Below are 25,184 nucleotides of genomic sequence, written 5' to 3'. Positions count from 1 at the left end.
ATCTCCGTGAAAATCCAAAACACCACCTTTTCCTTCTTTTAATGACAGCATAATTCAGATAGACACAACTACTATATTCAGCAGTTTTTAATTCTTTGTAACCTGCTTTGTGAGGGCAGTGTGCCCTGAAAGGCAGGTTAGAATCTTTTAAATGAATGAATAAATCTCTCCATCTCTGATACTTCCATTGACAATCCCCATGAAGACCCACACAATTTAACTCAATGCTAAACTTCTATATCAACATAGGAAGGCTAATACATAGTGATAATTGTGTGTCCTATCTTTGGGATCAAGCAGGCTGGGCAACCTCACCTGTAGTGTATGTGAAATCTACAATCCAAATGTAGGGGAAGAGCAGACCGCTCAACAAGGTTAGATTTTTTTAAAAAATCAACCCCTCCACCACCACCCATCCCAATAACAGCTTATGACCATGCTTTGAATTGTGACTTTAATGTACAAAGGTGTTTACAGCATTTTTTATTACAATGACCTTGAGTAGTAGTAGTAGTAGTAGTAGTTGTTGTTCAGTCGTTCAGTCGTGTCTGACTCTTCGTGACCCCATGGACCATAGCACGCCAGGCCTTCCTGTCCTGCGCTCTCTCCCGGAGCATGCTCAAGTCCGTATTCATTGCATCAGTGATGCTATCTAGCCATCTCATCCTGTGCCGTCCCCTTCTCCTTTTGCCTTCAGTCTTTTAGGGATATCAGAGAATTTCGCCATGAATCTCGGGGAGACCGAATGCCAGCGCATTCGGCCCCCCAAAATTGGTGGCAAAATGGTCTGCCACCCCCCCCGGGATGGGACTTACCTTGGGCGAATCCTCCTGGTGGCAGCGGCGGTGGTGGCGGTTCAGCGGTGGTGTGGCGGCGGCTGCGGCAGCCAGTCTTCAGTCTTCATTTACAGTCTTTTACTGTAAATGCCGCTGCCATTTACAGTAAAAAAAAAAAAAAATGTGATAGGCTACGTAAAGATTTACGTAGCCTATCATGGCTAGATTTTTTAAAAATACCATGATAGGCTACATAAATGTTTACATAGCCCATCACGGCTGAGTAAAAACAAAAACAAAAAACTGTGCGTACGCAAATGGCGGCGCTTTTTTTGTTTTGCTATAAAGAATGGTGAGAAACATTGGCCCCAGAAGTCTTTGCAAGACTCCTGCACCAACCTGCATAATAAACTATCTTGCAAATATTTATCTGAAAAGATAATTGATCTTCTACATATCTTCTACATAAGCTTATCTCACTCATAAGTTTACAACTTCTATAAAGAAATACATGATATATTAAGGATGCAATCCTATTAAGTGTGCCCTTGCTGCTGGTAAGCCTCCAAATCCAGAGGCTTCCAGTATTCCTGAGACTGGTAAGGCAAGAAGAGTAGTGGAGGTGATCTTCACCTCCCTGTCCTCTGTCTTTGGTGATTTTTGCTAGATGGGCTCTTCTAGTGTGGGACTTTGGAGGAGAAGGGAAGGAGCCTGGAGTAAGTTCAGGATATCTCATATCCTCTCTCTTCTCCTGCCTGCCCACTGGAACACCCCCTGTTCTCCTCTGATGTCACTTTTCTGACCTCGGAGGGAAGCTAATGTGGCTCTTTCTGCACTGGCAGTGTGGGGGAAGGTGGTTGGATCTCTGATTCTGAAGAATTGATGCTTTCGAACTGTGGTGCTGGAGAAGACTCTTACAAGTCCCCTGGACTGTAAGGAGGTCACATCAGTCCATCCTAAAGGAAATCAACCCTGAGTGCTCATTGGAAGGACAGATACTGAAGCTGAAGCTCAATTTTTTTGGCCACCTAATGCAAAGAGAAAACTCCCTGGAAAAGACCCTGATGCTGGGAAAGATTGAAGGCAAAAGGAGAATGGGATGGCAGAGGATGGGATGTCTAGATAGCATCACTGATGCAATGAATATGAACTTGAGCATACTCCGGGAGAGAGCGGAGGACAGGAAGGCCTGGTGTGCCATGGTTCATGGGGTCACGAAGAGTCGGACATGACTGAATGACTGAACAACAATAACAACCTCCCTTGTGGACTGTGGGAATGCTGGTATACATCTTGTACATCATATACCTTGACTTCAGCAAAGCATTCAACAAAGTGCCCCATGATATCCTGATGAGCAAACTAGCTCAAAGTGGGCTGGATGAAACAACGATCCGGTTGATCCACAGCTGGCTACAGAATCGGACTCAAAGAGTGCTTATCAATGGGACCTTCTCAAACTGGGGAGAGGTAACGAGTGGGGTACCGCAGGGCTCAGTTCTGGGCCCAGTGCTCTTCAACATTTTTATTAATGACTTGGAGGAGGAGGTGCAGGGAATGCTGATCAAATTTGCAGATGACACAAAATTGTGCAGGATAGCTAATACCCTGGAAGACAGAAACAGAACTCAAAGTGATCTTGATAGGCTGGAATGCTGGGCAGAAAACAACAGAATGACATTTAATAGGGATAAATGCCAAGTTCTGCACCTAGGAAAAAGAAACCAAATGCACAGTTACAAGATGGGCGATTTGGCTCAACAGTACTACAAGCGAGAAGGATCTTGGAATTGTTGTAGATGTAGATCACAAGCTGAATATGAGCCAACAATGCAAATCAGGCAAATGTTATTTTGGGCTGCATTAATAGAAGTAATGTTTCAAAATCCGGGGAAGTACTGGTTCCCCTCTACTCAGAACTGGTTAGGCCTCATTTGGAGTACTGTGTCCAGTTCTGGGCACCACACTTTAAGAAGGATACAGACAAGCTGGAGAGGGTTCAGAGGAGGGCAACAAAGATGAACAGGGGACTGGAAACAAAGCTCTATGAGGAGAGACTGAAAGAACTGGGCCTGTTTAGCCCTGAGAAGAGAAGACTGAGGGGAGATATGATAGCAATCTTCAAGTACTTGAAAGGTTGTCACAGAGAGGAAGGCCAGGATCTCTTCTTGATCATCCCAGAGCGCAGGACACGGAATAATGGGCTCAAGTTAGAGGAAGCCAGATTCCGGCTGAACATCAGGAGAAACTTCCTGACTGTTAGAGCAATACAACAATGGAACCAATGACCTAGGGAGGTAGTGGGCTCTCCCATATTGGAGGCATTCAAGATGAGGCTGGACAGCCATCTGTCAGGGATGCTCTGACTTGGATTCCTGCATTGAGCAGGGAGTTGGACTCAATGGTCTTATGGCCCCTTCCAACCCTACTATTCTATGATTCCATGACTAAAGATGTATGAGGTTTAAAGCTGTGAGGCACTTTTCATCCTGTAATATGGAAGCATCACTTGTCATTTTGTTTAATCCAAGACTTTGTGCTTTGTCTCTTCATTATAGTGTCCATACGTAATTATTTGTCTAGCGTGTTCTTTTTTGGGTTTAAGGAGAAAACTTACAAGTGTGTCATGCTATTTTTCAAGAAGCAAGCAACTGCCACTTGCCCAGATATGGAACGCTGGTAATTATTCATCCCTGTCCATAAAGAGCTCTGAAATTCTAGATGAACAGAGAAACATTCTGACGGTAGTACTTTGGAAGGCTTTCAGTTATTAAAGTGCTGTATGCGTCAGGCTGTCAAACTCTTACATCCTGCTTCAGTTCTTTCTAAGGAGATTCTGAACATGAACTTCCAGCACTCCAAGCTCAGCAATTTATGACTAAATTGGAAAGTTGGAGAAAAGCCCCTGAAAAGAATAAGATGCAGTGTAAAACTGTTATCTATGTCAGAAGAGAGAGAAGGACAGAGAGAGAGAGAGAGAGAGAGAGAGAGAGAACATAGGCTAAACATCAAGCATGATGTAGGATCAGATGCATTGCTTGAATATATATCTGGATCCTGAAAAAAGATTTATGCAGATATGTATGCATCCTTACTTGGGAGTAAGCTGAACCAGGACCAATGGGGCATACATCCAACTGTAAGCATTCATAGGATGGTGCTGTACGGCCCACAATTCGTAGAGAATTTCTCCTGCCCGGGACCACTTGAAATTAATGCCTCTGCATATCATTGATTACAATGGTGCCTGAGTAGAGGTTTCCAGAGGGGTAGCCGTGTTAGTCTGTTGTAGCAAAACCAACAGGGTATTGTGGCACCTTAAAGTCTAACACATTTATAATTACATAAGCATTTGTGGACTACAGTGCACTCCAGAAATGCAGACAGTACAAACAGTGACAATCAAGTTATTAAAAATGGTAACTGTTAAAATGTGATTGTGTCTGTATTTTCTGCATTTCATTTCCCTCTGACCTCAGTGTTTACAGTGGTGCCCCCCCCCCCCATACATGTACCTGTAACTCAGGACAACATTTCAAGCACCTGATTAATTACATTAATGTCCATTACAGCCTATGCCATTATAAAAGTATTAATCTTTGAGGTGCCACAAGATTCTTTGTTGAATAGTTAATCCTATTGGTGATATAAGAAGCCAAAGGTGAGCAAATGCTTCCAATGGAAAATTATTATAGCACATCATTATGAGCAATCTGAATAGCAGCTGCCAAACAGACATGTGGCAAACAAATAAAAACATGCCTAAGATTGTCTCTTGTCAGGAAGAGAGCAAATTGGATTATAAGTGCATGAAGTGTTTCCTAGCTTATGCAAACAACCATGTTAGGCAGATAAGGGTTAGGAAAAGTATCTAATATTATGATGTAGCAATAACCTTGGCCTATGTGTAGTAAAAGAAAGTACAACCTGATTGTAAAAGGCTGATACTATTGTTGGGACAATTTAATCATGATTGTTGAGACTGGTAAAACTGAGTCAGTGCTAAGATTAGAAAGGTGTACTGTTTTAACAATGGGGACAGGATCTACAATCACTATCTGCCCTGAACCAACCTCGACAGAAAGGAAGGAAGGAAAGCAAGCAAGCAAACAAGCAAGCAAGCTTTGGGGCATTTGAGATTCTTGTACAGATATTGTATAGTAAACAGAAAATCGGCAGCATATCTATCTTTCTGTGAATCTATCTCCAATGGATATTCTCCTGACAAGTTAGTCGTTATAACTTCTTCTTTACTTATAAAAAAAATGACATATAAAATTTGGGATGACTGCACCACTTGTTAGAACCACTAAAGGAAAGCCTAAGGAAATATCTGTGCTCCTGAGACTTCACTGGTTCACTGGTTTCCAAAGTCTTTATCCAATGCCCAACACAGAATTAATGTTCTGGAATATATGTGAGCCACGTGCACATATTATAAAATCTAACAACTTGGGATAGGTCCCAGTGGTGAAAAATGCCCACTCACATGTCACTATGATCTACTAGCTGATGTCAAAAACCTATGTGGAGACCTATAAGATAAGGGAGAAGGGCATCTCCTCTGATTATGAGCATTTGTAATGTGATGCAGACTGCCACACACCTGGTTGCTTATGGTGACTTAACAATGTCTTCCAGGTGAGTGCACACCTTTCATCACTTACTCATTTTCTCATAGAATGTTTAGGAGGTGACGTAAAAAGGGCTCAGAGCACCTTCAGCTATACTGCAGCCCCACCTTCAAAACTGAATTGACAGACCAGAACAATGCCTTGTTGTCTGCCTAGTCCCTCAGGCAGTGCTGCCTCCTCCTGGTCCAGCTGGGCACAGTTAACTAAGATGCAATCCTATGTGGATTGTTGACAGCCTCTGAACGTGGAGGCTGCCATGTATCCAATGCAGGTAGGGCAGTAGAGGTGATCTTCGCCTCTGTGCTCCAGACGCCCTGCATCTAGCAGTGGTGCCTTGGAGGGAGAGGGAAGGAGGCTGGGGTATTTTATTTATTTATTTATTTATTTATTTATTTCATTTCTATACTGCCCAATAGCCGAAGCTCTCTGGGCAGTTCAGAAAAATTAAAACCAAACAACACACAATAAAACAATTTAAAATATATAGAACATTAAAACCACAATATAACAATACAACCATAATAAAACCTAGCAGCAGTGCAGGAGTTTAAAATACAGCTTTAAAACAGCAAAGCTAAAAATTTAGAAAGCTAAAATGCTAAAATGCCTGGGAAAATAAAAAGGTCTTCACCTGGCGCTGAAAGGAATACAGTGTAGGTGCCAGAGCCGGGGTGCCACAGCAGAAAAAGCCCTCCTCCTAGTAGCCACCCGCCTCACTTCCTTTGGCAGGGGCTCACGGAGAAGGGCCGCTGACGATGATCTTAAGGTCCGGGCAGGCACATATGGGAGGAGGCAATCCTTCAGGTAACCTGGCCCCAAGCCGTTAAGGGCTTTGAATGTTAACACCAGCACTTTGAATCGGGCCCGGAAATGGACTGGCAGCCAGTGCAGCTGGAAAAGTACTGGCGTAATATGAGCTCGCAGGCCAGTCCCTGTTAACAATCTTGCTGCCCTATTTTGGACCAGCTGAAGTTTCCAGACCGTTTTCAAAGGCAGCCCCACGTATAACGCATTGCAGTAATCCAGATGAGAAGTTATCAGAGCATGGATAACTGTAGCTAGGCTATCTCTGTCCAGATAAGGGCGTAGTTGGTATACCAGCCTAAGCTGATAAAAAGTGCTCCATGCCACTGAGTTCACCTGTGCCTCAAGTGACAGTTCTGGATCCAAGAGCACCCCCAAACTACGAACCTGATCCTTTAGGGGGAGTGCAACCCCCTCCAGAACAGGTTGAATATCACCTAGCTGGGCAGACGAACCACCCACTAACTGTACCTCCATCTTGTCTGGATTGAGTTTCAGTTTATTGGCCCTCATCCAGTCCATTACTGTGCCCAGGCACTGATTCAGAACAGCCACTGCCTCACCTGGGTTTGAAGAGAAAGAGAGGTAGAGCTGGGTGTCATCCGCATATTGATGGCACCTCAGCCCACACCACCGGATAACCTCCCCCAGCGGTTTCATGTAGATGTTAAACAGCATGGGGGATAAAATAGAGCCCTGTGGAACCCCATGGCACAATTGCCATGGCACAGAGCAATAATCCCCCAGCACCACCTTCTGGAATCAGCCATCCAAGTAGGAGCGGAACCACTGTAGTGCAGTGCCTCCAACTCCTAACCCAGACAACCTATCTAGAAGGATACCATGGTCGATGGTATCGAAAGCCACTGAGAGGTCCAGGAGAATCAACAGGGTCACACTCCCTCTGTCCCTCTCCCAGCAGAGGTCATCCCACAGGGCGACCAAGGCAGTTTCCATTCCAAAACCAGGCCTGAAGCCCAATTGAAATGGATCTAGATAATCCGTTTCATTCAAGAGTGCCTGGAGCTGTCCTACAACCACCCGCTCAAGCACCTTGCCCAGGAAGGGGATGTTGGCCACTGGCCTATAATTGTTAACATCCTATGGGTCCAGGTTAGGCTTTTTCAGGAGTGGTCTAATTACCGCCTCTTTTAAAGCGGCACTCCCTCTCTCAAGGAGGAATTTACAACCTCCTGAACCTAGCCGGACATCCCCTCCTTGTTTGATTTAATAAGCCATGAAAGGCAAGGGTCAAGCACACAAGTGGTCCATCGGACTTGGCCAAGCACCTTGTCTGCATCCTCAGGCCTCAGTAACTGAAACTCATCCAATAAAACTGGACCAGATGGAGCTCTGAACGCCTCTACCAATGCAACTGCATTAATGGTGGTGTCCAATTCATGACGAATCTGAGCAACTTTATCCTCAAAGTGCCGTGCAAACTCGTCAAAGCGTGCCACCGAGGGTTCCACCGTCTCTCTCCCTGGCCCAGAATGTAACAGGCCGTGAACCACTCGGAAAAGCTCCGCTGGATGACACTGAGAAGATGCAATGCTGGTGGAAAAGAACTGTCTCTTTGCCACCCTCACCGCCACAGAGTAGGCTTGATAGTGGGCTCTTACGTGTGTTCGGTCAGACTCAGCACGAGTTTTCCTCCACCTGCGTTCTAGCCGTCTCCCCTCTTGCTTCATTGCCCTCAGCTCAGGTGTATACCAAGGAGCTGGCCGGGCTCTGCTCAGAGGGAGAGGGCGCTTGGGCGCGATCGTGTCAACCGCCCGAGTCATCTCTGCATTCCACAGAGCGACCTGGGCTTCGACAGGAGCACCAGCCATACCAGCAGGAAAATCCCCCAGAGCCCTCTGGAATCCATCGGAATTCATTAATCTCCAGGGGCAGACCATTTTAATAGGTCCCCCACCCTTGCAGAGGGGGAAGGCTGTCAGGAGTCTAAACCTCAGCAGGAAGTGATCTGTCCATGACAAAGGGACAGATGTTAATTCCTCCACTTTCAGATCACCATCCTCCTGCCCAGTCGAGAAAACCAGATCAAGCATGTGTCCTTTTATATGCGTTGGGTCGATGACATGTTGGAACAGCCCCATGGTTGTCATGACAGCCATGAAGTCCTGAGCCGCCCCGGATACAGCGGCCTCGGCATGGAAGTTGAGATCCCCCAGGACCATCAACCTAGGGGTCCTCAACACCAAGTCCAAGACCACCTCCGTCAGCTCAGGCAGGGAGTCTGATGGGCAGCGGGGTGGGCGGTACACCAACAGAATCCCTAATCTGTCCCGGGTACCCAACACAAGGTACATACACTCAAGATCTGCACTCGAATGAGCAGTGCATTCATTGGGTAGCCATAGGATATGTCATATTGCAGCCACCCTGGTCACGTTCCCTCCCATGGAATGGCCCCTTTTGCCTGTCTCTGCACTCCATTTTCCGAGCATGGAGAGGTAGCCTGCCTGGTTCTTTCTGCGCTGGCCATGAAGGGGAGGGAGAGGGGGTGGAGAGTGTGGTTTTGTGGTTCCGATGTTGGAGCCAGGAAACCGAACTATCCTATGCCCCCCATGCTATCTGGGGGGGGGGGGAGGTGGCATACAATTGGTCTGTAAGTGAGGGAAGAGCCAGAAGTGGCATTTGCGGAGGGAAAGACTGGATAAAGAGGGCAAGATTAATAGACTTCAACCAGCATTTGATGTTCTGTTGATATGCTCATCTCTCAGTTCAGTGAAGTATGTGAATCAGTTCAGACCCCAATTTGGTGATTCAGAAAACAGAGCAATTTGCCTTGGACTGTTTTGGAGACCACCCAGTTGGACTTGAGGCTGAATCCAAAACTCGATTCAGAAATCCTCATATTATTTCATGGCACCTTGCTAGAGGTGCAAAGTGTACAATTCAGAGATGAGTTATTGCACCGTTAGAGCAGCCAAGTAGGCAACAGATGAAGGCGGGCAGGCAGGCAGTGCCACCTAACATCCTTGCCCCTTGCGCAGGACACTGTGCTAGAGCTCCAAATATCAGAGGTGAAGTGTACCATCTGCAACTCTGCCCTTCACGGCTGAGACAGGACTTTCTCCCTGGCTGACCAGTACTGGGAGAGCACTGCTACCTTGCCAAAGGCAGTGTGGGATGGCAGTATATCATATGGGATCATGAGTTCCATCAGGTGCCTGAATATGATGGACTCCACCAAGGTCCACTGATGTGGTTGGCAATGTGTGATGGCATTGGAAAGCAGCATCTCATGGCCCCATATTCCCCCACACCACGTCCTCCAACTTGGGCAGACCACAGTGCTTATTCTGATTCTTAATAAAGGGGCTGAAAATACAAACAGTTTTTTTTTTTATGGCAATGGCCATATTAAGCATACCAAAGAGACCTAGGTAAAAAGGCTCCTTTCGGAACCAAAGTTTGCTTTTTACTGGCATCTTATTAGTTCAGTTTGACCCAAGAAAGGAGGAAATCAATGAGAAAAGGCTATGGGTTCATGCCCCAGAAAGGGTAAAACTGCAAGAACAAATTGGGAAATTTCTATAGAACTGTAGAGTAAGCAAGATGTCAGGAAATGGGAAAAATTATGAAGAGGTGGGATTGAAAAAGCACAGTATCCAATCAGAGTACAGTGAGCAATCACATCACAAATCATGTTCAAGTGTAAAACTATACAAGGAATGGGAAGATACTAGGGATGTTGGAGGAATCCATCTGCAGGGGTGGAGCTCACCAAGCTTTCATCAGCTGAGCCCCCTGGACTTCAGCTTGCTTCCCTGCAAGCTGGCCTGATTTGATCTGCATCAAATCAGGGCAGCTCGCAGATTTTCTGATTTGGGGTCCCCCCCCAATAGAAAGTTGCACAAATTGCAGGTGCAATTTGCATAATTTGTACAAATGCCAGCTGTAATTTGCATAATTTGCAGCTGTAATTTGCATAATTTGTGCAAATTACACAAATTGCAGTTGTGATTTGTGCAACTTTCTGTTTACAGAAAAAAACTGAAAAATGTTCCTGGATTTTGGGAAAAACCTGTGGCTCAGGTCACAAATGCATGCTGAGCCAGGAGGGCAGTGAGAATCAGTCAGGCCAAAGAGGGCCAGATTTACAAATGATGGACATCCCTAGAAGATACTGGGCATGGTAACTTCCAGCAGGGGGTAACCTCTGCTAGCAGAAAGATGTATTGGTAATGTATGCAATATGTTTGTCTTGTTTTCTTTTCCTGTTTTAAAGTTTGTCAACAAGTACCATGGTACATTTTTTCTATAATTCCCTTAAATATATTTGCTTTTTTGTTAATGTTTTAAAACTTAATCTAAGTATATTGACATCTATTTATAAAGTAACTGTGTTTCCTATTTGACCCAGGGCATTCTAATGTCAAACGACCCACATTTCTCTGAACCCAAGCCTGATATAGACAGGAAGTAAGGGCCTGTCACTATTAAGCAGGGGGTCTTACTAAATTAGATTTATTATCCCTTAAATGTTCCCCTTATATTAGGGTAAGGGGTCTCAGAGGAAAACTCTCCATGTACTCTCTCCCCTGCTATGGCACTCTTGCCCTTGCCACCGGACTTCTAGTAGGCCAGACTGATGCTGCCTTCTCAAGTCCAGGAGCAGACTGTTCTATGATTCTATGATTCTATGAATGGACTAGAATGGAAAAGGAAGGATTTTAATAAAAGGCATGGGAAGTTGGAATAAGGTTTTGTTGAAAGACTGAGGGTTGGAAGAATAAGGAATCAGGAAATATAAAGTACACAAAGACATTCACACCACCAAAGCTCTTCATATGTCCTTGCTTAGATGAGACAGAACTAGCAACAAGCACAGAACAGATGGGAACAAAGCATAACATAATAGTTAACACCCCTTCCCCAGGCACTGTAAACGGAGAGCCCTGGTAAACCTGTAGGTTAGAAGGTAGGCCTTCAGTCACTCAACTCAACTCCCTCCCTACTTACCCAACCCCATGGTATTTTCCATATTTAGTAAAGCTTTGTGGGAAATACGGTGTTTTTTCCCCTTTTTTTCTTTTTTCAAATACGCTCTCTACCTTCCTGCAGCCCTGCAAATTGCCAAATCATTCCCAAAGCCTCAGGAAAGTCCAGATTCAGTACTGGTCACTTCAGAGGGAGTCCTGCTTTGTGTTGGAGGACCAATGGTTCTCTCCAAAGCAGCTGAATTTGACTCAAGATTCGGTGACGTTCACCAAATCCAATGTACATACCTAATCATCACCTAGCAGAACTGGGGGTATCCTTCAACCCATCCTGCCTCTACCCTCTTTCAACATGTAATGGCACGTGTTCCCCCCCCAACCAAAAATAGCAGCCAAGCAGTACACATTCCCTGAGCAGCATCCACAAATTTTCTGAGATAATAGATCAAATATACAGGTAATTCTGCTGCCAAAAAAGAGAGAAATGCCTGTAAGGGAATGGAGCCACCTGCCCTCTCTTAGATGCCGCAAGAGCAGGAGAGTAATCAGAGCAAAGGAGGGAAAGAGGTAGAAACAATGGGAAAGCAGGGGAATAGAGGTAAAAATGGCACACAGTTGTATACTTTAGTTTGAGTGATGGAGATTAGTGCTGCACTGAATTTCTATGATACCATTTTGATGTGATATTTGCTGTTTCAAGGGGTATGTAAGCATTCATACAAAACCCCTACCATTCACTTATTCATGCAATTTTGTGTGCGCTCGAACCTTTTGTTACCTAGTATGCTTCTGTCTAGATGCTTCTTTATTTTTAACTTGGATGGTCATTTCCATGATGTTATTCCAGCCAATCAGGGATCACATAGTGAATGTGATATTGCTATGGATCTACATAGCCAACAGTGAAGATAAAGGTGAGTGAAGATAAATGAAACTGCATCGACAGATAACTTTTTTCAGTTCCATGTCAAAACATTTTAAACGGTAAGGGAAGAAAAAAAAGTTGTATCTATTTTATCCTTTTTTAAAAAAATAGATTTAAGTTTGTCTCCTCATTTCATTTCATCACAGGCAATATTTGTTGTCTTCCTGAATGTATTGCCTTGTTTGGCACTCTCAGTCTGAGAAAATTAATAAACAAGATTGGGATGACTTTTTCCTGTATTTGACACTGAGAAACGAAAAGGAATGTTAGCATTTTCTTCTTTGCCCTATTTCACACTCTTTACTTCATCTTATTACTAAATCTCCTTCATTGCAAGCAACGTGTGTGTGATACACACACACACACACACACTGAACTGTTTACTATTTGATGTGTTACTATTAGCAGACAGAATGAAATGGGGTGGGACGGGGGAGAATTCAATGATTACCATTCTTTATTCAACTATTCAGCATTAATTAGCAGGCTTGGTTGTTCAGGGACTGCTTCTCCTCATGTCGGAGCAGAGGTTTTCAGTTCAGAATGGCATCTGTCTCCCAGCGTTAGCGCAACAACAAAAATTAATAATGTATGGATTATGTCACAAAGGCAGAGGTGCTGCATTCATCTGTCTCCCTGGCATTTGAATGTCAGAAACTGTGAGAAAAACATTGCTGTCTACTGCAACCTCTTGGGGGAAACCTCAGCTCTTTGGAATAGATATTGATACTTAAGAGCTGCATTAAATTTCATATTTCTGACACATTTTTAGGGAAGGGAAGTGATTAATTCCTTTCATAAGAACTGGATTGCTGAGGTGAAATGGCTTTGTCTCCAGCAGAACACACACTAAAGACCTTTTAGCTGGTCTGCACAAAAATTTAATATGGCCATCAGACACAGAAGGTTTGAAGAAGCTCAACTAAGAGTTTCTTGATTCATGGCCTGCCTTCTCAACATACATACAGACTGCCTGAACATAGGGAGATCTACCCATACAAAGGCAAACAAAGAAGAAAAGCCTGGACCAAGGTAGTAAAGGCACCCTTTCCTGTTTCAATGCCTTTTGCCATTGTACATCTCACATCCAGGTGTGTTGGACTGAAGCTCCATTATTGCCAGCTAGAATGGGCACTAGGATGAGGAAGGCTGCCCTACAGCATATGTTTTCCTTCATCTCAGCAAGCAAGGATAGCAGCACCTATCCTTGGTCCCGGGGCATGGTCTGAAGGCACCTGATGGACCCACCTTGCTGAAGCTAAGCAGACCTGGGTCTGGTCAGTACTTGAAGAGGAAACCCTCTGGGAATCCTGTGTAGCCACCTTGACTTCCATTATGGAACAAAGGTGGGATACAAATGTAATAATTTTAAAAAATCTAGAGATGGCATTGTGCCCAAGTGAAATATTAGAGGTTTAGTGCATGACTTTCCCCCCACAATTGCATATTTGAGCCTAGAAGGGAATTTCCCTCATCCTACACCAGACTGAATGATCACTGGGAAAAAATGGCTGACTACAGCCTTCCTGCCAGCCATTGACCTTGAACAGTCAAGCAATTCTCACACAAATCATGCTGCAGATTTAGAAGCTAAATGGCATTGTTTAGAGTCAGATTCAGACTATTTGAACCTAACTGCACAGTCATAATAGAACAGACATGGTAATTATACTCTCTGTCTCTACTAGTTTCTGTCCGTATCAATATGGTAATTGTCACACTGCAATTGTCACACTGGTTCCACTCCTTCTTCAAGGAGCTCAGAGTGACATTTTAGTTTGTTTTATGGTAGCGGTGTGCTGTGGTCATGGAAACAGTTGCCATGAAGTTCAGCTACATCCAAGGACACTCTGGGCCACATGACATGTTTTGTCCTCTGTGCAACTGGATTGCTGGGAACACCTGGTCCGTGTCACATGGAAAAGCTTTGAACCACGTGAACCAGTCCTAGAGCAGACTCAATACATGAAAATATTACATGCCATAATGCAGCATTACATGCAATTCAGGATTACATGCTGCAGTTCTCCTGAGCCTGTTAAAATATTTCCTATCCACCTCCCACTGAAGTATGTGGCAAAATCCCCTTGATTTTAATAGATCTGGAGTGTGCCCTTTTAGATAACCTCTAATTGAGTGAAGTCAATTGAGTTTCCATTGTTTCCTGTGCATCCTCTGTTTTGAAGCCTGAATTCTGCCTCTGGCTCTTCCCTTTACATGCTAGTCAGCTTTCTGGTTAGCCAGGGAAAAAAATTAAAGAGGTGGAAAAACTATGCAGAAATTCTGCTAAGTTGTTTGCATTCTACTGAAATCCTTATATAGCTGAAGGGAATCAAATCAATGAAATACGATGAAACCATATGCTCATTATTTCAAAAAGAGAGCAGCTGCTTCAGGGAGTATTGAAAAGATTTATTAATTCTACCAGTACTGCTCATTAAGAGTAAGTATCTCCATACCTGTCTTGCTCAACAAAAACTCCTCGATAGCAAAAAATCACCCCCATGGAGTTCTCACGGATGTTCACTTCTGGCAATGGTCCCTCCGTTATTTTAGGGCAGAGGAAACAATATGTTGAACTGATGCTACTGGCAAAGCAGGAGAAAAAAAAACAAAGGAAAAAACCATAATATCCGCAGAAAAGGCTGCATAGCGCCATTGGAAGTGCCAGAAGAGGACTGAAGGCTGGCAAAGAGGAATTCTTCCTTGTTGTTTTGGGGCCATATGTGCTTTTAATTGAGTTTGCAAGTTTCCAGGCAGGATGCCAAATGGAAGTCTACCTTCTGGCAAGAAGGATGAAGTCTCCCCTCACGCTCTCACTCCCAAGACGAAGGTGCAAAAAGATAAGCCAAAAAAGGAAGAAGAAGAAGAAGAAGAAAGACAGATTATGAACTGGATGATTATGCATCTGATAATTGATTATATAGGCCAACAACAAGTAGCCTCAACTTTATATCAAGGTCACACCCAGATGCTAGCAATATAAAATGAGGACAATATGATCCGGTTCAGATGACCGCAACAAACCATGGTTTAAACAAACTGTGGGTTGTTGTGAATAAGTGGGAGCAAACAAGCATGCTGGCTCCCAACCATTCACCCACTACCGTGGGCTACACAGACCAGGGACACTCTGTTCCTGGGTCCTTTAGTGCGATGTTCTCACCCAGAATTCTGGGGCTGGGGGAAGGCATAACCCAGACTTAGAACCCATGTGTTCCATGGAGGAAAAAATGGTGGGATATAAATGTAATAATAAAATAGATACAAAAAAATGTGGGTTGTTCAGCACAACAGGAGCAGGTGAGTGGTCAAGAACCAGCATGTTTGTTTTCTCTCAAACAATTCATAGTTTGTTTAACTGTGGTTTGTTGAGTTATCTAAACGAGGCCTCTGAGTCACAGTGACGCCATCACAGGGACAATTCAAACAGGAAATGTTCATTTCAACAACATTCAAACATTCCTTGACCGTTACATGATCTGGGCCCAAGTATCTCAGTTAGGGATGTGGGACTGGGAACTCGCCCCAGCTCGGCTTCTCCAGGCACCCGCTGAAGCAGTGCCCCTGCTCACACAGCCCTGGCCTGCACTCGGGCCACTCACGAGCTCAGCAAGCTCCCCGGGCTCCCCGTGATCCGTCCGGTGAGCACCCGCCATTTTCCCACCTTTGATTTCTACATAAAGAAGGAAGTTAAAAGTGCGCATATTTAAGTATCCTAACACTCACAGGAAAGCTTAATAAGAGCAATATTAAAGGGGTTATACCTCTAATATTGCTCATATTAAGCTTTCTAGCCCCCCCAAATGTTCATATTTCAATATGAACATTTTTAAAATTTCCTTCTTTTTGTAGAAATCAAAAGCAGGAAAATGGCAGTTGCTCACCAGATGGGATCGTGGTGAGCCCAGGAGGGTGTGAGCAGGCATGAGCTGGGGGCGAGCAAGGACAGCATCTTGGTGGGCGCAGTCCAGGGGTTGTGGGTAGAGGGAGCCCGACGGATTCCTGGACCCAGTCGGGTGCCCACGACATCGCTAATCTCAGTTAGTGATACTTTGTGTCATATATTTCCTGTCTCAGGCTTTCAGATATGCCAATGAGGGTCTGTTTCCAGGTACAGCTTTTAGGGAGATAAGACATCAAGTCATCTACCGGGACAGGGCCATTTCTCTGATGGCCTCTACTCTACCTGTATTCGTCCCTGGTATGTTTTCAGAGGCAAGTGAAGACGTTTTTGTTCCACCAAGCATTTTGGAATTAATTGGAGATTTATCTGTTACTATTTTCTACTATTGTAACTGAATTTATTTTATACTTTTATTTTTAATTATTTTTGAAAACTATTATATAAACATTCTTGTTGAAAGACAGTCTATAAAAATGTAAATGTATAAACAATAAATCATTCACTTTTTACTTCGGCGGCCTGTCCAGTGATGGAGTAAATATTTATCCTGGAGCCAATGCTGAGGTTGACTCCCAAATACCTGATTTTCATGACTGATATCTTCCTCAGAGTTGTTGATGTTTGCTCCTAGTGAAGGAAGCAGGCATAGCCAGGAAAGGAATGGCACAAGGTGATGAAATTAAGGTCTCCTAGTGGCTAGGCCCAGTCCTACTTTCAGGTTTCCATTTTTGTTGAAGCATTCATGGAATCTATTATATATCTGAATCATCACCTGTAAGCATGTGGTTTTCACATACCTGTGAGAACATCTCATGAACAGCAGACCTTTTCCTTTTTTCCACTTAATGAACAAGTGTGTATTTTGCAAGAGACACAATAAAGGGGCCCTTTTGAGATACAGAGAGACTAATACTGGACAGTATTAGTCTCTCTTGAGTGTATGAGGAACAAAATGGCTATGAATATTTGATAACTGTAAAGGAGTGCAAATTGGAAATAACAATATTCATTGTACAGAATATAGGATATTAGCCATTACCATGTAGGAAAATTTTCTCTACCTGCATCAATTTTCCCCACAAGCTGTGGTAGTTTGGCACCCAAACAAATAGGGGGCAAGTGATGTGAATTTTTCTGAGCTAGACTCTGACATGTTGGCCCTGGCTCTTGGAAGCAATAAGTTCCTTATTATATCTAAATAAAGCTACTATTCTCTCATTGGGGCACCAAAACAAATGTTGGGAAAGCAATTTTGGAGCAATCAAGCTTTATGGGTTTATGGCATATAAAAGCAATAGTTTGTCAACTGGTATATGTGCACATCATGGAGCTTACTTGGTTACACCAGCACACAGTGTTGTGATATGCTTGGTTGTCCATGAATCAGTCAAAGAACGCCTTTTAATTTTAAGTAAATATTGTCAGTTCCTTAAATGGAACATCATCATTTTACAGGTCCCAGAAATGATGATATACCCATAAACAAGTGAAAGCACAGTCCTTATCATAAGACACAGAGATAATTGATTCTGAGATATATGTGAGGGCAAAAGACTAAATGAGAGAGGAGGAGAAGGTAAAAGAAGATGGAGAAAGGACACGCCTGAGAATGCTAAAAATCAATATTCAATTATTACATCAAGCTATGCACACTGATGGTGGGGTGTCTTTTTTCAAAAACGTAATTCATTTTCATTCTTCATCCATCATGCCACAGAAGCATTTAGGAGAGTTTAATATGTGAGTAGGAAGTGAGCTTGCCAGAACGTTTGTCCAATTGGCCCTTTTACAATGTTGCTCGAAGTTAGACAGTAGCCCAGCTAGGGCTGTGTCATGGAGTCACAGTCCAGGACTGCACAGCCAAAGGCCCCACCCAAAAGAGCGCCCAGAGAACAGCAACCGATGAGGATAGCAGCAAACAGGCCTGGTGTCAACTTCTGAGCCAGTGTGGGCACACTGGGGCTGGCAATGGATGCCACAGCATTCTCTCTCTCTCTCTCTCTCTCTCTCTCTCTCTCTCTCTCTCCCATTTTTAAACTTTATTTTTAAGTCAGGGGTCAGTTAGCCAGGCATGCACATGATTAAAGATTCTCACTATATTATTTTTACTTTTAAAATATATTATCCTTTTCTACAACAAAATGCTTATTCCCAAGTAAATGTGCTTGCCACCAGGGCAGCAGAAGCAAACTCCATTTTATTCCCATAGTCCAGATGGTGCTATGATGTAAATGAGTTTAAAATGTCAAACTGCACATGTTGGAACATAAAAAGAGCCTGCTGGATCAGACGAAGGGTCCCTCCAGTCCAGCATTCCGTTCACACAGTGGCCAACCAGCTGTCGACCAGGAACCCACAAGCAGGACATGAGCGCAACAGCACCCTCCCACCCATCATCCCCAGCAACTGGTGTATACAGGCCCACTGCCTCTGGTCCCCCCTTACCCTCCTTTTTTCCAAGCTAAACAATCCCAGCTGTTGTAACCTTCTCTCATAGGGGAGATGCTCCAGCCCCTTGATCATTTTCGTTGCCCTTTTCTGCACTTTTTCCAGCTCCACAATATCTTTTTTTAGGTGTGGTGACCAGAACTGTACACAGTATTCCAAGTGTGGTCGCACCATAGAGTTGTATAAAGGCAGTATGATATTGGCAGTTTTATTCTCAGTTCCTTTTCTAATTATGCCTAATATGGAGTTTGCCTTTTTTACAGCAGCTGCACGCTGGGTTGATGTTTTTGTCGAGCTGTCCACCACAACCCCAAGATCTCTTTCTTGGTCGGTCACTGCTAGGTCAGCTCCCATCAGGTTATATTTGAAATTGGGATTTTTTTGCCCCAACGTGCATCACTTTACACTTCCTTACATCAGAGTCTTTCTTTTTTCTTTTTCTTTTTGTTTTATCAGGATGGGCAAACAGTTTTTGTTTGTGGTTTTGCTCTTACATATCATGTAGAAAGGCTGTAAAGCATGGAATGACAGGGCAACAAGAAATGTTAGTTGTGTGCTTTACAACTGAAGTGGTAATATTCATGTTTATCTAAAGGGGTGGAGGGAGGTGGGATACGACCAGGGTATAAAATTACTTAGTTGCACCACTGCAGACAGATTAGATGTAAGGTCTTACAGCTTGTTCCTATGTGATAGTAGAACTTGGCATGAGATGGTAGCTACTTATTTGAAGATACCTGGTTTTTAGGATGAAGAAATTAAAAAGCATGGGAGGGGCGTCCTACCCTACCACTTCCTGATGTCACTTAGCTTTTCCCCATGTAACTGGGTGCCAGGCCCAATAGTTTATTTCCTTGATAAAGCTGTGGGGACAGGTTTTCTGGTTATCTTCCCTACTGAAGCTAAGGCTGGGTGAATTCCACTACACTTCAATGGGACCATTCATGTGCCACAAAACAGAGGGAGGGAGGAACCGGCTGCTTTCAGGGAGGTGAATTTCTTAGAATTGTGTCTGTATGTGTGTGTGGGGGGGATGTTTAAATGAAGTGGCTGAGGGGATTTCCCTCTCTTTTCTCAGTTTAAAAAGAAAGACTTTCCTCAGCTTTTTTTTCACACTCTCATGGGCATTCTGGACCAGGAAGTGTCTGGGAGGCTGCAGAGAGCAAAGGCAAAACTTCTTTTTTTCTTTTAAGGTGAAGAAAACATCCTCAGCCACCTTGTCTAACCTAAGGTAAGTGAACCCTACCACCAAAAAGTTCCACAAAGTTCACCCAGCTCAATCTTTGGAGGCTTCTTTCTTCTCCCCTCCTTTCATATCCCCCGCCCCCAAAGCTGGACCAAATGTTTCAGCCAAGTTTTAGTTGAGGATTTTGCCATTTTTCAAGACAATGAACTGGTATCAGCACCAGAAAAGCTCATCAGGACCACCTGGTATAAGGCCTCTAGTTAGAAGTAGAGCCTAGAATATCAAACTGAAATGATCTTAAGACCCACATTTTGATATAAAATGACAGTCACTAGAGGTCTGTGTTTGGAATTCAGGCAGATGTGTAACACTGTCAGAAGAAACAAAAAGAGGCATTAGAATGGTCACCCAATATCGTAGCTGTCTCCTTATCAGACACCAGATGGTTTTATGGCCTTTAGCTAGTCTGACTTTGCATGTCCAGATGGAAGAGGGAGGCAGGGCAGGAACTTAGATGCCAAGTTTACCAGGCTGAATTCCTTTATCTTCCCACATTTAGCTGTTGCTCTCTAAAGCCTTCTTTAATATACTATACTGGGTCAGATAAACATGTCGGCACATACCCCTGCCTCTCAAAATGTACAGTCTTTTCTGCCACAGTCTACTCCCTCCTTCCCTGTCCATCAGGTTTAATATACTTCAGTAAAACACCCCTTATCCTTACTGTCGATCACATACCTTCAGTTCATTTCCTGGGTCCCTGCTGCCTCATTTTCAATCTTTTAAAGGTTTATGTTAGCAAGGGAATCTTCGCATCTTCTTTGTCAACATTCCTTGGGGGGCTGTCTTCATGAGCGATTTGTTGCAAAGTTAGAGCAATCTGACATCCTTTGCAACAGGTGATGTCATCACCAATCTGCTGCCAAACATCTGCTTCCCTCTTGAAAAGTTGCAGTTTCTGAAACTCCTTTTACTCTTCTTCTTCTTCTTCTTCTTCTTCTTCTTCTTCTTCTTCTTCTTCTACTGAAAGCGGCTCCCTAGCAGTTTTGCCACACTGTGCCATGTCCTTCCCCCACACACATTAAATCCTGGGCATGCCTCTGTGACCTGGCAGTGATGTAGTCAAGGGGGTGGGACACCCCATTTCCTCTTGTTTCCCCAATCTAAGTACTTTTTCCCATTGAGAAAATACCCAGGAGCACAGTAGCGAGCCCTCACATTACCGCAGTAGTAGGGATGCTCATTCACCTTAGCTAGCCTGCTTTTAATCTTTAACATATCCCCCCTTTGGTACATGTTTACTCATAAGTAAGAACTAAATCTCACTCCTGCACAGTGAATCTTTAACATATGCCAATGCTATATTACAGTCTCTGTGAAGCAAGCAACCCCCTTCTGTGCGTGTTTATTCATAAGTAAAAAATCTCGCTCCCCTGCAGTGAATCTTTAACTTATTTCTATGCATTCGGAGCCACAGTATTTTGATAAAGTGCTAAAGGATTAAAGGCTAACTTTAGTAACTTGCCTGTCTTTCCAACACCTGCCCTAAAGTGCTCTTTCGCTTCTCCGATGCTCTCTTAAATCACTATTTTGATGCTGTGCTTCTTTGATGTTATGTAGTTTCTCTGATGTAAAGTCATTTCTCTGTTGTTATGTAAAGACCCTTCTCTGAGGTGAAAAGCTTTTATCACACTAACAATCTTTCGGGTTTATAGGAGATTCTCATTGTGAGAAGGAGAAAGGGAGAAGGGGGGGTTGGAAGCAATAACTCTGCAGCAGATTGATGGAATGTGGTGAAATTGGGGTGAGTGGGATGTTTTCAGGGGGAACCTTCAGATGCTCCATTCAAGAATTGGGTTTTTTGGCTTTTTCAGGGAAATCTGCAGACATGGGAAAAAAATAGTTGCTGTCCATTCATAATAATGTAGTAGCACAGGGAGGCCTGGACGGGGGTGAAAAACAAGCCTCTCTCATTGGTTGAGCAGCCCCTGCCAGTTTGATGATGTTCAGTTCTACTCCCTCCTCTCCACCTGGAAGTATGTTCTTTTCAAGTGCTGTGTGAGCCCCTAAAACCATATTTTAAAGGTACAGTACACTTGGCTTATCTTGCTTTGTGCATCTCTGATGGACCAAAGCTGATTCTATGAAAATCTGGGTAATACTCCAACGTGCTTCTCATTCCATTGTTGTAAAGATCCCTTTCAGGAGAGTCCAATCCACCATTGCAAAATGGACACCATTGCAAAATAAATGCAATATCCATAGATATTTTTTGACCGCAACTGGAATAATGTGTTATTTATTTTGCACTAAATAGCTAAGCATGTTTTAGTAGAACGTCTGAAATTATTTCCTGAGTCCTGAATCCAGTAGTACAGGCAGATGATGAAGGGAAAGGGGATTTCTCCTCCTCTGTGGCCAAGTTAGATAATTTCAGCCAATTTTCAACTTCTTCTGCATGTCCATCAGTGTCCCCACTAGAAGCCTTTAACACAGCTGAGGTATTGCATTTCTGTAATCAGCTATTAGTAGAATTGAAATGGGGGGTTCACACAGCATTTAATATAGCACAATATTAACTAGCAATGTCCTTCCCTGTGGCCAAGAACTGTCTATAATGTCTACTCACAAGGACATTTCATTCAGCAAAGGTTCTGGCAATTTCAAGTACAGTTTTGTTGCTTTTTAATTTCTTCCAATTGATTTGTGAAGGACTGCCTCTCTGTGAATTGTCCCATGTCAGTTTCTTTTACCACAGGGGTGGGGGAGAAGGAGGAGGGTTTATTTAATTATTGATTTCCTCTCATAATATATTTTTTTCTTAAACAGAATAATGCTCTTAAATGGTGCTCTCGGCTGGATCTACACTTATCACAACTTCGAATCTTCGAAGATCATGTCTGAATTAGAAAAAAAAACAACATCGCGGCGAAGCCCCAATTCTGCGAGGATAAAGCCTTAATTTTTTAAAAAAACATCTGGAGCGGGGGATAGGAGGGGAATGCAGGAAGCCTGATTCCCAGGCAGCCGCCCATCCAACTACTGACCGGGGCTGACCCTGCTTAGCATCCGAGATCAGACAAGCATGCACAAGAAAACAGCAGGAAAACAGCAGGAAAACAGCACAGCGCTTGAGTGTGAACCGAGCTCGCGCATTCGATGAAGCACTGCAACAGGGAAAACGGGTGAGTGTGAATATTCACGCTTTAATGCGAGAGCGTTTAACCCGACGGGACATCGAATTCATTGCGATGGCAGGCGCAACGTAGATCGGCCCCTTGTCACTCCATCTTTCTCCCTTGTTGGCCCTCAGTTGGATGTGTACTTCAGCACACCAGCCAGTTCTTACTGAAATTAATTAGTTAGTTAATTAAAATATTTCTAGAGCAGGAGCCTCCCAATGCAGCTTACAACCATAAAAGTCATTATAATTTTTAAAAAAACCTGATCCAGTAACAAAACAGCCATTATTCATAAAAACAACAAACATAAAAACAACTAAGACAAGCACTGAAAATCTGGTCTAGACAGTACTAAAGCCTACAACTAGGGGTGTACGAAACCCCGCTTACCTGACTCTGCCGGGTTCTGCTGGGGGGGGGAGGTGCTCTGTCCCTCCCCCCAGAATCCTCGCTGGGGAGGGAGGTGATCCAGTCCTCCCCCTCGGAATCCTTGAAAGCTGGCTGTGCTCCGTGGCGGCTCTGCGGAGCAGCTGGCCAGGCCCAGGCCAGGGCTGTCTGCAGCCGGATTTCCGGCCATGGAGGGCTCTGGGTAAGGGGGAAAAAAAAACGCATACGCAAATGGCGGCTACAGCCGCCGCCATTTGCGTTCCTTATTTTATAAAAATAATATTTGCGTTCCATAAATATTTACGTAGACTAAGACGAAGAAAAATAAGGAATGCAAATGGTGGCGGCTGTAGCCACCGCCATTTGTGTACGCCTTTTTTTTTTTTTTACCCAGACGTTTTAGGCTACGTAAAAACTTACGTAGCCTATCACATCTGGGTAAAAAAAACACGTACGCAAATGGCAGCGGCTACGGCCGCTGCCATTTGCATTCCTTATTTTTCTTCATCTTTTTTTTTTTTTACAGAGACGTGATAGGCTACGTAAGTTTTTACATAGCCTATCACATCTCTGTAAAAAAAAGAGAGAAAAAAAGAGAAGACTGCAAATGGCGGCGGCGGCGGCAGCCAGTCAGAAGACGAGCCATCACAGCCACCGCCGCTGAAGCCGCCGCCGGAGCTGCCGCCGCCCGGAACATCCGCCCCAGGTAAGTCTCATCCCGGGGGGGATCTGCAGGGGGGCGGGGAGGTGGCAGGCCGTTCCGCCACGGAATTCGGGGAGCCGAATGCACTGGCATTCGGCCTCACCGAGATCCGTGGTGGACTTCTCTGACATCCCTACCTACAACACAATTGTAACTATAACTCAGAACAGACTGGTAAAACATAATCAGGGGAGGGCCTATTTTTGCAAATGGAGGTGAATGTTATGCTTTCTGCATAGATCCAGCTGTCTCTAACAGGGAACCACATGTACAAGGTAGACTTCATGTACCTGTTAATTTAATAACATGTGGATCACAGGTGGTACCTTTTATGCACTACTCTACACTGATGTAATTCTACTGAGGTCACTGGGATTTTACCAACGTATTTTATTTGCCCCGTTTACTTTATCTTCTATTGGTTGTGGGAGGAAAAAATGCTTTAGCAGAGGTTGTAATTTGCTCTGACATTCAAGTTACAGGCAATAAAGGTTGATTGCCAGTAAATTATACCAAATAGCTCTGCCAGTCTTGATTTTATACCAGTGATGAATAGAAAGTTACCTTCATTTCATGAATGGGAATATTCCTGTGACAAGTCTTAAGGATAAAATTCAGCACAACTAAACATTCAAAATGCTTGAGGCACGAGACTCGCATACTGTTCCTCTTCACATGCAGGTGTTCAAAATACAAAATAAGAGTTAATAATAGGTGCCACATCTGTTAATAACCTGATAAGACTGAGTGTTCTGCATGCCTAAAATTCCAGGTTTAATCTTTCCAGATAGGCCTGGGAAAAACTCCTGTCTGAAATGCTTGATAAGCCAGGGTTTAAAGAAGCTAGACTTCATAAGCCAACAAGAAATCATGGTTCTATTTGTGGTTTATAGCTGGTTAACAAGCTATGATTTGTTTACAGGGATGGGTTTAGACACGACAGGCCAGATTTCCCCAAACTACATCATAGTAGCGTTATATGCAAACCAGGCCAGTATTAGACCACTTCCTTGTAAACAGTAAAGTTTCAACAGTATAACGTTAACCGAATTACAAAACTGATGTTTTGATGTAGGGCTCAGGTCATGCACTGACACATTTGTACATCTGTAGCAAATGGAGATAAAGAATGTGAAAAGGACAAGGTTCTTGAGGACCCTTGGGAAAGACACCCTCAATGGCCCCCCTCCCTCCATGAGTCTGTCTTCTCACCACCATTGTCACCAGCTGCTATTACTTCTCATTGCCTTTCTTACCGTTGCTACACTTGCATGCAGAGA

The sequence above is a fragment of the Heloderma suspectum genome, chromosome 7 (assembly GCF_057233095.1).
Source record: "Heloderma suspectum isolate Gila_16-S chromosome 7, 16-S_ref, whole genome shotgun sequence".
Lineage (NCBI taxonomy): Eukaryota > Metazoa > Chordata > Lepidosauria > Squamata > Helodermatidae > Heloderma > Heloderma suspectum.
This window is presented reverse-complemented; position numbering follows the sequence as displayed.